This window comes from Onychostruthus taczanowskii, unplaced genomic scaffold, assembly GCF_017590055.1.
Source record: "Onychostruthus taczanowskii isolate IOZ18803 unplaced genomic scaffold, ASM1759005v1 scaffold44, whole genome shotgun sequence".
Lineage (NCBI taxonomy): Eukaryota > Metazoa > Chordata > Aves > Passeriformes > Passeridae > Onychostruthus > Onychostruthus taczanowskii.
In genome coordinates, this window is record NW_024501903.1 from 1,737,854 (window position 1) to 1,751,344 (window position 13,491).

The 13,491-nt window shown below is 43.8% G+C and overlaps 1 protein-coding gene across 6 annotated transcripts in view; it reads right to left on the reverse strand.

Annotated features, from left to right (window-relative positions):
• Positions 1–13,491, reverse strand: part of PAK1 (p21 (RAC1) activated kinase 1) — a 102,067-nt gene that overhangs the window by 47,440 nt on the left and 41,136 nt on the right. The window contains exon 2 of one of the 6 annotated variants that reach the window (XM_041414203.1): positions 1,558–1,637. The exons of 4 other annotated variants lie outside the window; for them this stretch is intronic. The gene's annotated coding sequence lies outside the window, so the exon portion shown is untranslated. Of the gene's footprint in view, positions 1–1,557; positions 1,638–11,191; positions 11,329–13,491 lie in introns of those variants that run through there. One more of the 6 variants, XM_041414204.1, reaches the window with a different exon arrangement.

Consider the following 13,491-nt stretch of genomic DNA (forward strand, 5'->3'; position numbering starts at 1 on the left):
CTCTGAAGGTGGAATCAGGCAGCCATGAGAGTAACAAGCTGACAGAAGAGGTAATATTTGCTCTGAACCTTTTCTGTATCATTAGTGCTTGTGCTAATTGCGCTAACCAACAGCAGCAGTCACTCTGATGGGAGGGCTGAACAGGAGTGACACAGCTGTCAAATCCATTCAAAGAACTAAAGCCTTAAAAGTTCGTCATTTTGGGGGCAGAACAGAATCCATACAGCACGGTGCAGAGGACTGCAGCTTTTTCAGGGCAGAAAGTTCCAGAGAGCAAGTACAGCTGACGCAGACGTTAAAAAACCAAGCGTGTTTCCCTGTTTCTCAGGGGGATTTAAACAGCAGGTGAGTGGGGCTGGTCTGTGGGACATGACCCTTTCTTATTTCAGCTATTTAGATGCAAATTGTTCCCCCTCCCTCCCCCTCTCAACACCATCTGTTAGCCCAAAGGTTTAGACTGTGCCTAGGATGTAGGTTTTGGGGGAGGGGGATATAGATAAAGCATTGAGAGAATTTCAGTTGATGCCTCTATTTCCTCCAGGGCACAGTTTTGGAGAGAAAAAGAAAAATCACTTTGCAATACTATAAAATAACAGTAGGACTTGTCCCTCATTCTACTGCACTTATTTTTACTGCCCCCATGGATTTCCTGCCCTAGAAAGCATTCCTTGTCCAGCTTTTGGCCTACAAGCCACATTATATAGTGACATTTATAGCAGGTTGCTATGGTGTTAGCAAAGGGCAAGAGCCAGTATTGCATGAAGTATCAGAGATTGGAGGAATGAAAGTCCTAAATAATAATAATGAAGTCCTTTACTACAAGGCACAGCATTTAATGTCCTGTTAGTGCTAGTGAAGCTGCCTCATCTCTGTCTGATTTTCCCAAGTGAACAGCAATGTACTTTCTAGAACTGTTGAGAGATTTGATTCATTAAACACTTCGCCCAGGGCTCTAAATTCTTTATAAAGGAAAGATTATGGGTGGCAGCAGAGAATCCACTTTCAGGAAGTTTGAAGATGATACAGTATTGGAAGTGGTGGCTAACAGACCAGGCAGGCCTGCTGCTATTCAAAGGGATGTGGACAGGCTGCAGAAATGGGCCAACACCAACCTTTGCAGTTCAACAAAGGAAAATGCAAAGCCCTGCTGCTCAGGAGCACACACTGAGAGCCAACAGGCAGAAAGGAAGCAGAAAAAGCAGAGAAAGGCCTGAGAATCCTGGGGGATATCAAGTTGGCCATGAGCCTCCAAAGCACATTTGTAGCAAAGAAGTTCAACAGCATGTGGGCTGCATGATGAAAAACAACTTCCAGTAGGTCAAGGGAGGGGATCCTTCCCCTCTGCTCAGGGCTGGTGAGACAAACCTGGAGTGCTGGGACAAGTCCTTCCCTCCCCAGTAACAGAGACATGGACACACTGCTGAGAATCTAGCAAAGGTCCACAAAGACAATTAAGGGACTGGTGTATCTGGCATATAAGGAGAGGCTGAAGGAGATGGGACTCTTTAGCCTGCAGAAGAAAAAGTCCAGAGGGATCTTATCAATGCGCATAAATACCTGATGGAGATGTAAAGAAGATGAAACCAGGCTCCTCTTGGGTGGTATCCAGCAACAGGACAAGAGTCAGTGGGCACAAACTGAAACACAGGAAATTCTATTTAAATGTAAGAACAAGCCCCACAACAAACCACACTTTTTTCTGGGTGGGGATGAGGGGAGATGGACACAAAAGCACAGAACTCAGAAAACCACAGGTTGCTCAGGAAGATAACGGGAATTTATATCCTTGGGCATGCTCAAAACCCCACTGGACATGCCACTGAGCTGACTGTTTCAGCTGCCACCACATGAGGTGGGGAATTGGACTAGACTATCCACACAGAGGTTCCTGCCAACCTACAATTCCGCAATTACAAGCCACACAAACTGACAGGGAGGCTTTAAAGGAAAGAGATACACAACATCATTCAGACTACTTGTCTGAAACATGTTTTCATTCCTCAGTATCCAAGCCACCAGTTTAGTGATGAAGACAAATTAAAAGTGGTTGTGACAACCTTGAGCAGAAAACCAGCAGAAGAGTTGGGATCAGAACCATAACATGCTCATTATGAATTTTAGTATGTGGAGTACAGTTCCTGCACTTGGGAGATGCCAGCTCTTGTCCCAGTTCTCACAGACCTCATTTGTGATCTTGGAGGCACAAGAGGGGGACAAATCCAAAGTACTTCTTGTCTGCTTGACCCTCCTCCTGTCAGTCAATCACTTGTTTAAAGGAAAGGCAATTCAGGTAGTTACAGAGCACACAGTAGGAGATGAATCCCTTCCAGGTGCTTCTGCAACTTCAGCTAGCACAAGAAACATATTCTCAGGAAGAAAAAAAAAGAAAAAAGAGAGTTTGTGCACACAATCCAGAGCGGGAACTCAGAGGTAAAGGGGGGCAGTCCCAGCGATGGGACAGAAGAGCCCTCCTGAGCTTGAAGTATGAACAGGCAGTGACCACCTAAGGGGAAATCGGCAAGAAAAACAACTCAATGTGGGCTTCAGAGCCTCAGCCGCAAATGAGCAAGTTCTTGGAATGCCCTTGCATAACATTTGAGGCTGACATCAAGTTGGGTTCAGTCAGACTTGAATTTTGATGCTCCACTGAGGTGCAGGAAAGAAGCTCTTCAGCTGGTAAGACCTTCTGCCAGCTAAGGTTTGCACAGCAACATTTTCTGAAGGGATTTGGGCCTTTTTCTTTTTTACTGTTGAAATATTGTTTCATTTTCTTAAGTGTTGCCAACACAAATACAACATCTTTCCTCTTTCTTGCATAGAGAGAGATGAAGCCAAAACAATTTATGATCTTAATCACTTGGTGATAGTCAGGAAGTTCAGGTACTTGTTTTCAGCCTCTTGACTTCTAAAATACATTTAATTCAATTTTGCTGGAAAGCAATATACTGACAAATGTTGCAGGAATTTCATAGAAACATTATCCTAAAAAAATAAATATCAGTTATCTGAGCAAACAATTTCAATAAATTTATGCTGGTAATTTGAAAGAATTTAAATTTTTCAATTTAAAATACATAAAAATAATGGGATTATATATTCTCCATTTATGAAAAGTAGAGTTTTCAGAACATCAGCGTTTCCTCTACAGAATTAATGTCTTCTTCATGCACTGTTCTAAATCACCAGCTAATTTCTGTTTCCAGATCTCTGGCATTTCACCAGCACTACTGAGAATCCAAAGAACAGTTACTGGAAATGTTTTTGATTAAACAACTTCTTGTTCACACATCTCAGCACACTTGCAAACTTCAAGGGCTGCAATCCTGCAGTTTGATCTCTAGTACAAGAGAGAGGCATCAAGTCTCAGTCTCCTTGACTTTTAAAGGACAGAAAGATCATCTGTAATAGCTGAGGGGTACTTGGCCTTAATGCCAGCAAGCCACCCACTGAAAACAGTGGGAGTTTAGCCCAAATTAGGATTTCAGGATTTATCCCTGTAACACTTCCCACACAGTACTACCTGACAGCTTCTGAAAACTGGCAAAATGTGAGGGACATGCCAACACCATCCCAGATGAGGTTCCCAAGGGTGTGTTTTGTAACAATTGAATTCAACCAACACCAGTCTGCATATGCACATATTCTCACAACTCCAAGGGGGTTTAGCATGCTGATTTTAAAAGCAGTGGCTAAAAACACCTCTCTGATAGCTATTCAATGCCAAATAAACCACACTTTAAAACAACCCCAACCATAAAGCAGTTCCATCCAGGGTATCATTTAACTTGTGCAATAATACCCCCACCTTCAGACGCTTTTCTAGAACATTTGTCCAGCACCCAATACCTCCAGAACTGCCCTAAAATAGCTACTGCCATCCCCAGCATGACCTGGGACAAGGTGGGTTTACAGACAGGAGGCACTGAGGTCTGAGAAGCCAGTTTCTGCCCAGACAGTGCCTTTGAACCCAAGTCTAATGGTATTGATGCTCAGGAAACCAGTTTACCACTGGCTGATGAACTTTCCCATCCCTGTGCCACTCTTAACTGAGCAAACATTGACCAGGTAAGTATGTGCCAGAGCTGAGGGCTTCTCCTGGGGGAAACATGTCTACGAGCCCTGTTCAACCCAACCTGGCCTTGATCCTGCAGGGAGCTGAGGAACTCAGGGATTACAGGGGCCAAAGGCTTTGCACACTGTCATTGCTCTGAATGCGGCACCTGGGTCCTGCCCAAAGCCCCTGGTTTTACAGACAACAGCATAGGGTCTGTAGCATCCAATTATTTAAAAGATCCTTTATTTGGATCCCTGGAGGCACCAGAGCTTTGCACAAGACAGGGTCAGCACCTATGGTGCAAGTCAGATTGTATCCTTGTAAATAACTAATGCAGCAACTGGGACACAACAGGTAAGAGGAACAGCCTCTTCAGCTACCGCAGCATCTCCCTGACAGCAACCAACGGAAAATAACCCAAACAAATGATAAAAAAAAAAATTTAAAAGACAGTCAAGGACAGTGGGGCTTTTGGAGACTGAAACATGACTCATTTTGGAGCAAGAGCACAGCTAAGCAGACACACTGCTGAAGAAACAAGAAAGGTACCACTCTAAAAGCATTAATTAGTTAGCAAATGACAGAAGACTTCTACAGGTTATTTGGTAGACTTGCATTTTTCCCTAAAACTAGTCATTTTTAAGAGGATCCAAATGCAGGAGAAAGAAAAAAGCCTGACTCAAAGAATAAAAAAAAACACCAAATCAAATAGGAAAAAAAATCCCATAGTTGTCATGCTTATGACTTACATTCTCTAGACAGGAAAACTTTGGAGCAGCAAAAGCCTCTCCACTCTTCACTTCACAAACCCTTGATATCATAATCACATTTTTAAAGTACTGCCTTCTCGAACGATGCAGATTAAAAGGTAATTCTCTGCCATACTGTTGAAAACCACACACCACCATGAAACAGCATTTATGGCGTGCAAGGCCACTAAACTGTTACTTACAGTGCAATAAATTGTATCCACACAGATACCACTGTCACTGCTGAGCACAAAACTGAGGAAATTCCTCGTTCCTGGCCTCTGGGGCTTGAGTGAGAGAAGTTGAACTGTTCCTGCTTGGAACAGGGTTTTGTCCTGCAGAAAGTTCAGTATCTCAGCTAAATCAGCAATTGTCCTGTAATTATCATGCACACTTTATAGTCAGTGGAACAAAAGGGAACTTTCACTTCAAAAGTACTTTTTAAGGCAAAAACAGAGGACAGCTTTTCAAAGGATGACTGGGAAAGGACAAGGAGAGAAGATTGTGCATTTTTATGGGTCAGCAAAGCAGTGCTGAAACAACTGTGGCAGAGGATGGTCATGGAAGACCAGGCTTCGTTTGCCACACCAAAAGTGGGTTTACTTTCCCAGAGTTAATGCACTTGTCAACCACTCAGACACAGCCCCAAACAAGAAGGCAGCCTGACAAGACAGAACAAGACACTCAGCTGGCTCCACAGTCTAGACAAAAACTTGCTTCTCTGAAGCTTTTATATTTTCCCTTCCTCTTCCAGAGTTAAAATTGGCATGGTATCAGTTCCTTTCCCAAATGGAAAGCCCTCTGAGATCAGACCAGATTTTGAAGCTTTCTAGCAACTACACAGATCAGACCGCCAGAGCTTGCTGCTTACATGTCTGTGCTCAGGGCATCTGCAGGGTAGTCTTGGGATCAGAGCAGAGCTACAGTTGGATGCTCTCCAGAGGTATTTTGGGAGAACAGAATCAAATTGCCACAGAAACACAATTGCCAAGTTTCCATCTACTGTTTCAGCAATTTGCTTCACGTTTAATTTCAGAGGAGAGAGTGGTAGAGTAATATGTTGTTTTTATTAATATGTCCAAATTCCTTAACACAGCATTCATATCTTTGGTATGGTGCAGGACTCTTTCAAGCTCTGCTTTTGATAACAGAAAGCATTACAAATTCTTCATGCCGCCTGGAAAAAATATTTGGATAGACTGAGTTTAGGGCAGGCACCGAGATAGGCGCAAAGCAACATTCTTAAATTACTTATTTAAGCTACCTATAAAAAAAATCTTCAAATCTGGAGCAGAGAATTTTAGTCCTCTACTTTCTTTTCAGCAGTCCATTCAGAAAGCAAACCTTCCAGACACCTGTTGAGCATCTAGTCTCTTCTTTACCTGATGATTTCAATTCCTGTGGCCCACACAGAGCTAACTCATGTGGGAAAATATTTCCCTGCCTTCTACCCCACAGAATTTAAGAGATTTCAAATTCTGACCTCTTTTGAAAAGCCTGTCCAAGATCAGCATGTTTCTATGCTCCCATCACCAACTCATTGTCCATCCAGCTCTTGCCCACTGCACCTCTCTATTTCCAAGCTTACAGACATCTCACAGCATCCCAGAGAATACTCTGAGATCATCTGAATGCATCAATATGCATTTGGATCATCTGTAAAACCCACAAGGCATCCACTGTCAGAAGATCCATAAAGAGTGAAGAGTCAGTGTGTATGACTTCCTCTTCACAATTTATTTTTAAAATATTTCAGTCCCAATTCCCACAGAACTAGAATGACACCTGAAGAGGACTGTTTGCCTTCAGAGCTACATGAGAATTCAGATTTTCAAGCAAAGCTGAGCTATCAAAAAAACAAGTTGCTTATACATCTAGAGAAGAAGTGCAATATTGTCTGTTACACTCTGCACATGTAAACTGTTCCTCTTCTTCAACATTTCAGAGCAAAGAAGTCAGTAAATTTTTAATCTAAAAAGTGAGAAGAGATTACAGACCTCTGAAAAAATTACAAAAGCTATATCATTCTGTAACGCTGTTCACAAGAATTGAGTTCTACCTTCAGGAGCCTGTCATTTGGATTACTAATTTTTTTTAGTGTGAAAGGGATGTATCCCAACACTGACTTTCAAGCCTAAGAGCATTTTGGTCTGAAGATGATTTACCATAGCAAAAAAATCAAGCTAAAGAGTGCAAGAAGTGCTTCAGACCTTTTTAGCAGGTACATGATTTCAAGCACAAGTTTGATATTAGGTTGAACATCCAACAGCACAAGAAGCACCAATTCTAAGCCAAAGATAGGGCAAGTCCCAGCTTACAGTCATACAGAGGCAACAAACATCCATTCTTCCTCTCCAGCTATCTGAAGTTGTCTCCTTTCTTGAATCCTTGGAGAAGGGCATTTTTCCTGCTCTATTCCACTTCACATGGGATTCCATGTAAGTAGAAATTCCAGCTTTCACATTACTTTTTGGCACAATCTTCACATGGGAAGATAGATTTTGAAGAGAGCTTGAGCTTGTAAAAACTGCACCTTCCTACTCCACAAGATAGACAAAGTACTCCAAAATCATACTCTGTGTAGTAACAGTAATTAAGATTTTACCCGTTTCCTCAGAGTTTTGCAGAGCCTATGAAAAATCATTTAAGTTTTGAAGCCACAAACACCACTGGCCCCGTCAGCCTCACAGACTCAACAGTGGATTTACAAAGAGTGGGTCACACTTCTGCAGGCAATCTCCAAGCCCTGAGCAAGAACAATGCTGGCCAGAGCTGTGACAATGCAGAAGTGACAGGCAGCACTTGAGCACAATCTGGTCAACAGCTACTGCTTAGAGATCCCATGAGAGCTCCACTAGAGATATTAGAGGAAAAAACTTTTGCAGAAATCCTCTCGCAGGCACAAAGGTGGAGTAAGAAACAGTACAAAGCTCTCAAGCACTACTTTGCTTGCTCTTGTACTAGTGAGAGAAACCCACAGCAGCACAGACTTCAGCATGAGCCACTCATGAACACTGCAGCCTTCCAGTACCCAAATAGTGTCCACGAGAAATCGAGAGGGGAACAGTTTACAAGGGATGTAGTGATAAGACAAGAGGAAAAGGCTTCAAAATGACAGAAGGCAGGTTTAGATTTGATATTAGGAAGAGATTCTCTCCTGTGAGAGTGGTGAGGCACTGGCACAGGTTGCACAGAGAGGCTGTGGATGCCCCATCCCTGGGAGTGTTCCAGGCCAGGTTGGATGGGGCCTTGAGCAACCTGGTCTAGTGAAAGGTTTCCCTGACCATGGCAGAGGGTTGGAATTAGATGACTTTGAGGTCCCTTCCCACTCAAACCATTCTATGACAGACACCCTGACTGCAGGCAGCTTGACCTGGTTAAGCCATGACACTGCCCATGCTGCAAACACACCTCCAATGGCAGTGAAGACTGAGCTACAAAGACAAGCACAAAGCCAGGTGACACAGATTTCAACATGATAACACCGTTTTAACAGACATTCAAGCACAACCCCAGTTTCCTCTAAAAATGAAAGGTTTCAGTGAGATAACTCAAGCAATTTAAACCTACACAAAGCCTTGAGTCACTAGCTGGGTCAAGATCCAGCTGATTCCAAGAATCTGTATGCAGGCTGCTTACACAGAAATTAACCTACTGCCTCAGAAAGTGTTGCTTAATTTAGAAGAGTGATTACTTACAGCACCTGCTGCTAGCCTCACAGCCCCATACACCAGCTTCTCCAAAATTAATGCTAAGTCTTCTAAAATTATTTACATAAGTCATTAAGGAATGAACTAAAAAAACTGTGCTAAATGTAAAACATAACAATCAGCTGAGTTATCAGCAGCAATTGAAACTGTAATTTCCAAAGTAAATAGTGTGAGTTAAGGCAGTTTGAGCTGAAGTTGCAGAGCCAGTCCGTGTGGCAGACTCCCTTCCTCAGCCAGGAATAAACAGCAAGCACTGCACAGGAGACACACACCAAACTGTGTATGCACACGACACACCACCTTGGAAGCGGCCCCACACAGCATGAGAACCATTGCAAAAGAGGTGTCCTGGCTTTAAAGCCACATTATCTGAAGGCTTTAAATGTAAAGCCAAACCCACAATAGCCTTGTCACGAAAGCAAAGAGCCTCAAGCAGTAGCTGAGGACTGAGATCAGCAAGCAATGGAGAGAGAGAGAAGAAAGGAGGACTAAAGAGCAGCTTGATTCCCAAGCCTTAGCCCTCCTCTAGAAGTTTCTGTTCATATCTTCAGATAGATACTCTAAATAAGTACACAGGCCCTAACAGGATGTATCCAGGAATGCCATTGCTAGGCCAGCTCAGTAATTTTTGATCATTCATGGCAATTGGCAGAAGGGCCCATAGACTGGAGGAAAGCAAATGTGTCAATCTTGATGTTCCAGAAGACCCAGGGAGTCACGGGTGCACCTATAGGAACCTCATCAAGTTCAACAAGGAGAAACACAGTTTTGCACTCAGGGAGGAACAATCACAGGCACCTACAGGTGCTGGGGTTCACCCAGATGGAAAACACTCAGGCAGAAAAGGACCTGGGGGTCCTGGTGGTCACCAAGTTGAGCGTGAGTTAGCAGTGAGTCCTTCCAGCCAGGAAGGCAAATGGCATCCTGGGCTGTATTAGGCCAAGTGTTGCCAGGTTCAAGGCAGATGGTCCTTCCCCTCTCCTCAGCACTGGTGTGCTGGGTCCAGTTCTGGGCTTTCCTCTATGAGAGGCACACAGGCCAGAGAGAGTCCAGGCCACAAAGATGCTGAGGGGAGCATCTCTTCAATAATGAAAGGTTGACAGAGCTGGGAGTGCTCAGCCGAGAGAAGAGCAGGCTCAGGGGGATCCCATCAGTGTCTATAAATACCTGCAGGGAGGATGCAAAGCAGACAGAACCAGGCTCTTGTCAGTGATGCCCAGGGCCAGAGGCATGGGCACAAACTGAAACACAGAGGGCCCCTCTGAACATCAGGAAACACTTTTTCACTGTGAAGGTGACCAAGCACTGGCACAGGCTGGCCAGAAAGGTGGTAGAGATATTCAAATATCCTTGGAGATATTCAAATGCTGTCTGGGCACAGTCCTGGGTAACTGGCTGTGAGTGGCCTTGCTTGATTACAGCAGGTTGGGCCAGGTGACCTCGGAGTTCCCTTCCCTCAGCCAGTCTGTGATTCTGTGAACACACGTACCTAAAGGTGTACAGGCATCAAGAAAAGCCCTTCCAAGACACAATGCAAACTTTCGCCTCAGTTTTAACTACTGAATGCACATTTTTATTTTGCTTGGGAAAAGATGACATTTCAGTAATGTTAGCTGAGATGTTGCGTGCTTCCTTGCAGGAGAAGGGGTTCAGAATTAAAGATGTAACCCTTTACCACACAGGTCTGTCTCAGAGAAGTCAGCCCACTTGCTTGTGTGCACACAAATTGGAAGCAATCCACATTTGGAGGCTTATTTCTTTTCCTAATCAAGATAGAGGTTATTCGCAAAAATCCAGCTGGGATCTTAAAACCCACTTCATGCACTCAGAAGGACTTTTTCAGCAGCTTGAAAATATCCAACAGTCTATGCCTGCTTCCTCCCCTGACCCATATATATCAAACTCTAAAAGCCACAAGCGGCCTATACAGAAAAGTTTGCCTTTTAGGAGATGGAACAAAGAACATAACATTCCTGTCTGAGTGCAACAAAAACAGTTTGAACAAGATTTCAAAAGGTCACAGTCATTGCAGCCTCCCAGAACTAGAGGCACCCAGTTGCAATTCAAGCTACGCAGCTCATCTCTTTCAAGCCCAAAAGCTTGGCTAAGTTTGCAGGTCTTTTGGGGACACTAAGCAAAGCACCGGAGTGCCTCAGCTCCAGACACTGGCTGCCTCAGAAGCCAAAGCAAGCAAAGTAAAACTCAAAGTACTGAGGCTTAGGAGAGCTGTGTGGGCAAAATATGACTTCATCCATTGCTTTGTAGCTGTGTAGCAGGCCCAGAAAGCATCACACTTCATATGATTCCTTAGGGTGTTCTTATTTCCTTGCATATGGTTTATGGATTGAAGCATCTTCTAATCTGTACATCTTTCCAAAAGAATCCACTATCTGCTGTTTCACAATGCACAATGAATTAATGAAGGTTTGATATAAATAAATAGCCTGAAATTATTTTGGAAGAGAAAATGCACAAGAGTTTCTCCAGAAAAGCATACAACTCCTCCTTCCCCCACCCCCTTGGCCAGCTCTGCCTGTACAAGAGGCTCATAAAATTTCAGGACTTTTTCTAAATTTTAAGCACTGCACAGAAAACCATTCATGCATAAAACAGTACTCAGTGATAAAACGTTACTAGTGTGGGTGGAAGAACAGCTTCTGCCAGGTAACACAGAATACCTGAAAGTGCACAGTAGCTCCACTGCCCTGCTATAAACTGAAGACATAGCTGAAGTGAGTTGAGAAAGGTCACACAGGTTTACAGCAGAGAAGAAACACATCTTCCAGGTTTCTGTCCTGTTCTGCTTCTGCACTTGCAACCCTCCAACCCTCTGTTAATTTTGCAAGCGACTTGAGCAAGGCACGGAGCAGGGATCTGCTGCTGGAACAGGCTGCCAAGCAGAAGCTGCTGCAGCTGGCACTACTCTCAGAATGGAAACAGCTCAGAGAGCAGGAAGAACTGGCAGTGCTCTGCCACTCTTACCCATCTTCTGTGCAACTTTCCCAATCAGAGACATTGGCACTGCTCACTCTCTTTTGCCTTTCCACCTGAATGAGCCTCACAGATTTGTTCCTGGTTTAAACTACCAAGTAATTACAACACTTTACCCTAGTCCCTATAGGACACAAGTTGCATAAAGCAGAGATTTGCATCACTGCTCCTGGCACACCTTATAGTGTTCTTGTTCTGACCACCTGTGCTAGGAATGGAATTTTCATGTCACAGAATCATGGAGTCATTAAGGTTGGAAAAAAACCTTTAAAATCATCAAGCCCAACTACCAACCCAGGATCACCACCACCACATTCACCATTAAACCATATCCTCAAGTGCCATATTCAAACATTTTCTGAACATTTCCAGGGATGGTGACTCCACCACTTTCTTAAGCAGTCTGTTTCAATGATTTATAACACTGTTGTGAAAAAAAAAAATTCCTAATATCTAATCTAAACCTCCCCTGGCATATCTTGAGGCCATTTCCTCATGTTCTGTTAAGATGAAGGAAATGGTCAGGCCTCTTTCTCTGGAAATTCTCTGGAAAAACATTTCACCATCAGACATTTCTCTACAGCTTCTGCACTCTGAGGTGCTTAAAGCCTTCAGCACATCCCCTCAGACTGCCATGACTGACATTGACCTTGTTCCCCACTTACCTCACATCAGGATGAATCTGTTGCCCTCCACTCAAAGCACATGCTCCAACCCATGAACTCGCCCCAGAGCAAAGCACATCCAAGCTGTGACATGACCATCACATTCCCGTCTTTCTCTCTAAAGTGCACTCATTTATGCTGCTTTGCTGAACAGCTGAAGCACATCTATTCCCACAGGCCCATCTTTGCCCCACCTCCTTGCTCATCTGTTTCCTGCTTCCCCAGGAGATTGGTGGCAGATGCTCACCTGGGGCTGCAAAGCCCCAGCACCACCAGTGAATTCCCATCCATTTTAACTTGTAAACACTTTTCAGATCAATGGCATGAACTGCCACTTCAATGAAACATTAAGATCTGAGCATCAAAACCCTCCTTTGATTCATGTAAGATTCTGGTAAGAGAAGCCATATTTCTAGACATTCTCTAGAGGCAGCCCTTGGGGCAGAAGCAGAAATAGAACAAAACCAACATTGCCCTCATGGAGTGGCGTCATGCCAAATCTCTCTAGGCTTTTGGCATCAGAAAAAATTGCCAGCTACCACCAGATTCAGCAGGAATCAAGCTGAAGGTCTCAGGTGTGCAGTCTATCACCAGTTCAGCTTCTTGAAACACACCAAGGTTCTGATAACAGGAGAGCAAAACTACCTCTAGCATGAGACTTTCTGAAAGGGGTGCTTCCTTCAGTCACCACAAACAAGCAGCAGGTGCTAAAAACATGCCAGGTTTGACTCACAAACTTCATTAGCCTCTTTACAGAGTTAGTGGTTTGTTTTTCATATTTCTCTTTGTGAACAGTGAAGGAGATCCTCTTTTATTTGTATGCCCCTCTTCCAGTACAGTTCCAGCAACAGCTGAGTTTTAACACCTTTATCACTTTTTTTTCTTAACAGGAAAATAAATAAACAAAAGGCCCCACACACACCCTGGATTTTCCCTCCTTAATGGTACAGAAACATTTTACTCATCTGCTCCCTGTCCCTTCCAGGTTTTACAACCCAGAACAAATTTTAGCCAACAGCATTTGTTTGTGACCTCCAGTGCCATTTGTCTTCTTTCTCAAAGGTTCAGAGAACCATCTTGACCCAATCCCATTACTACTGCTAGTACATTAGCAACTCATCTGGCTGGTGGGAATCACATATTGATCATAACAGGCACCACTGTTCCAACGAGATGGGTAAACCAAGTGTTGCAATACAATACCCTGGCAACAGGCACCATGGCAGAAGTTGTCTGAACCAGCAACAGGACGTGGCTGAAAGGGCTTGGAAGCAGATTCACATCCCATTTGGCCACTCCCACTACAGGGACAACAACCTCAG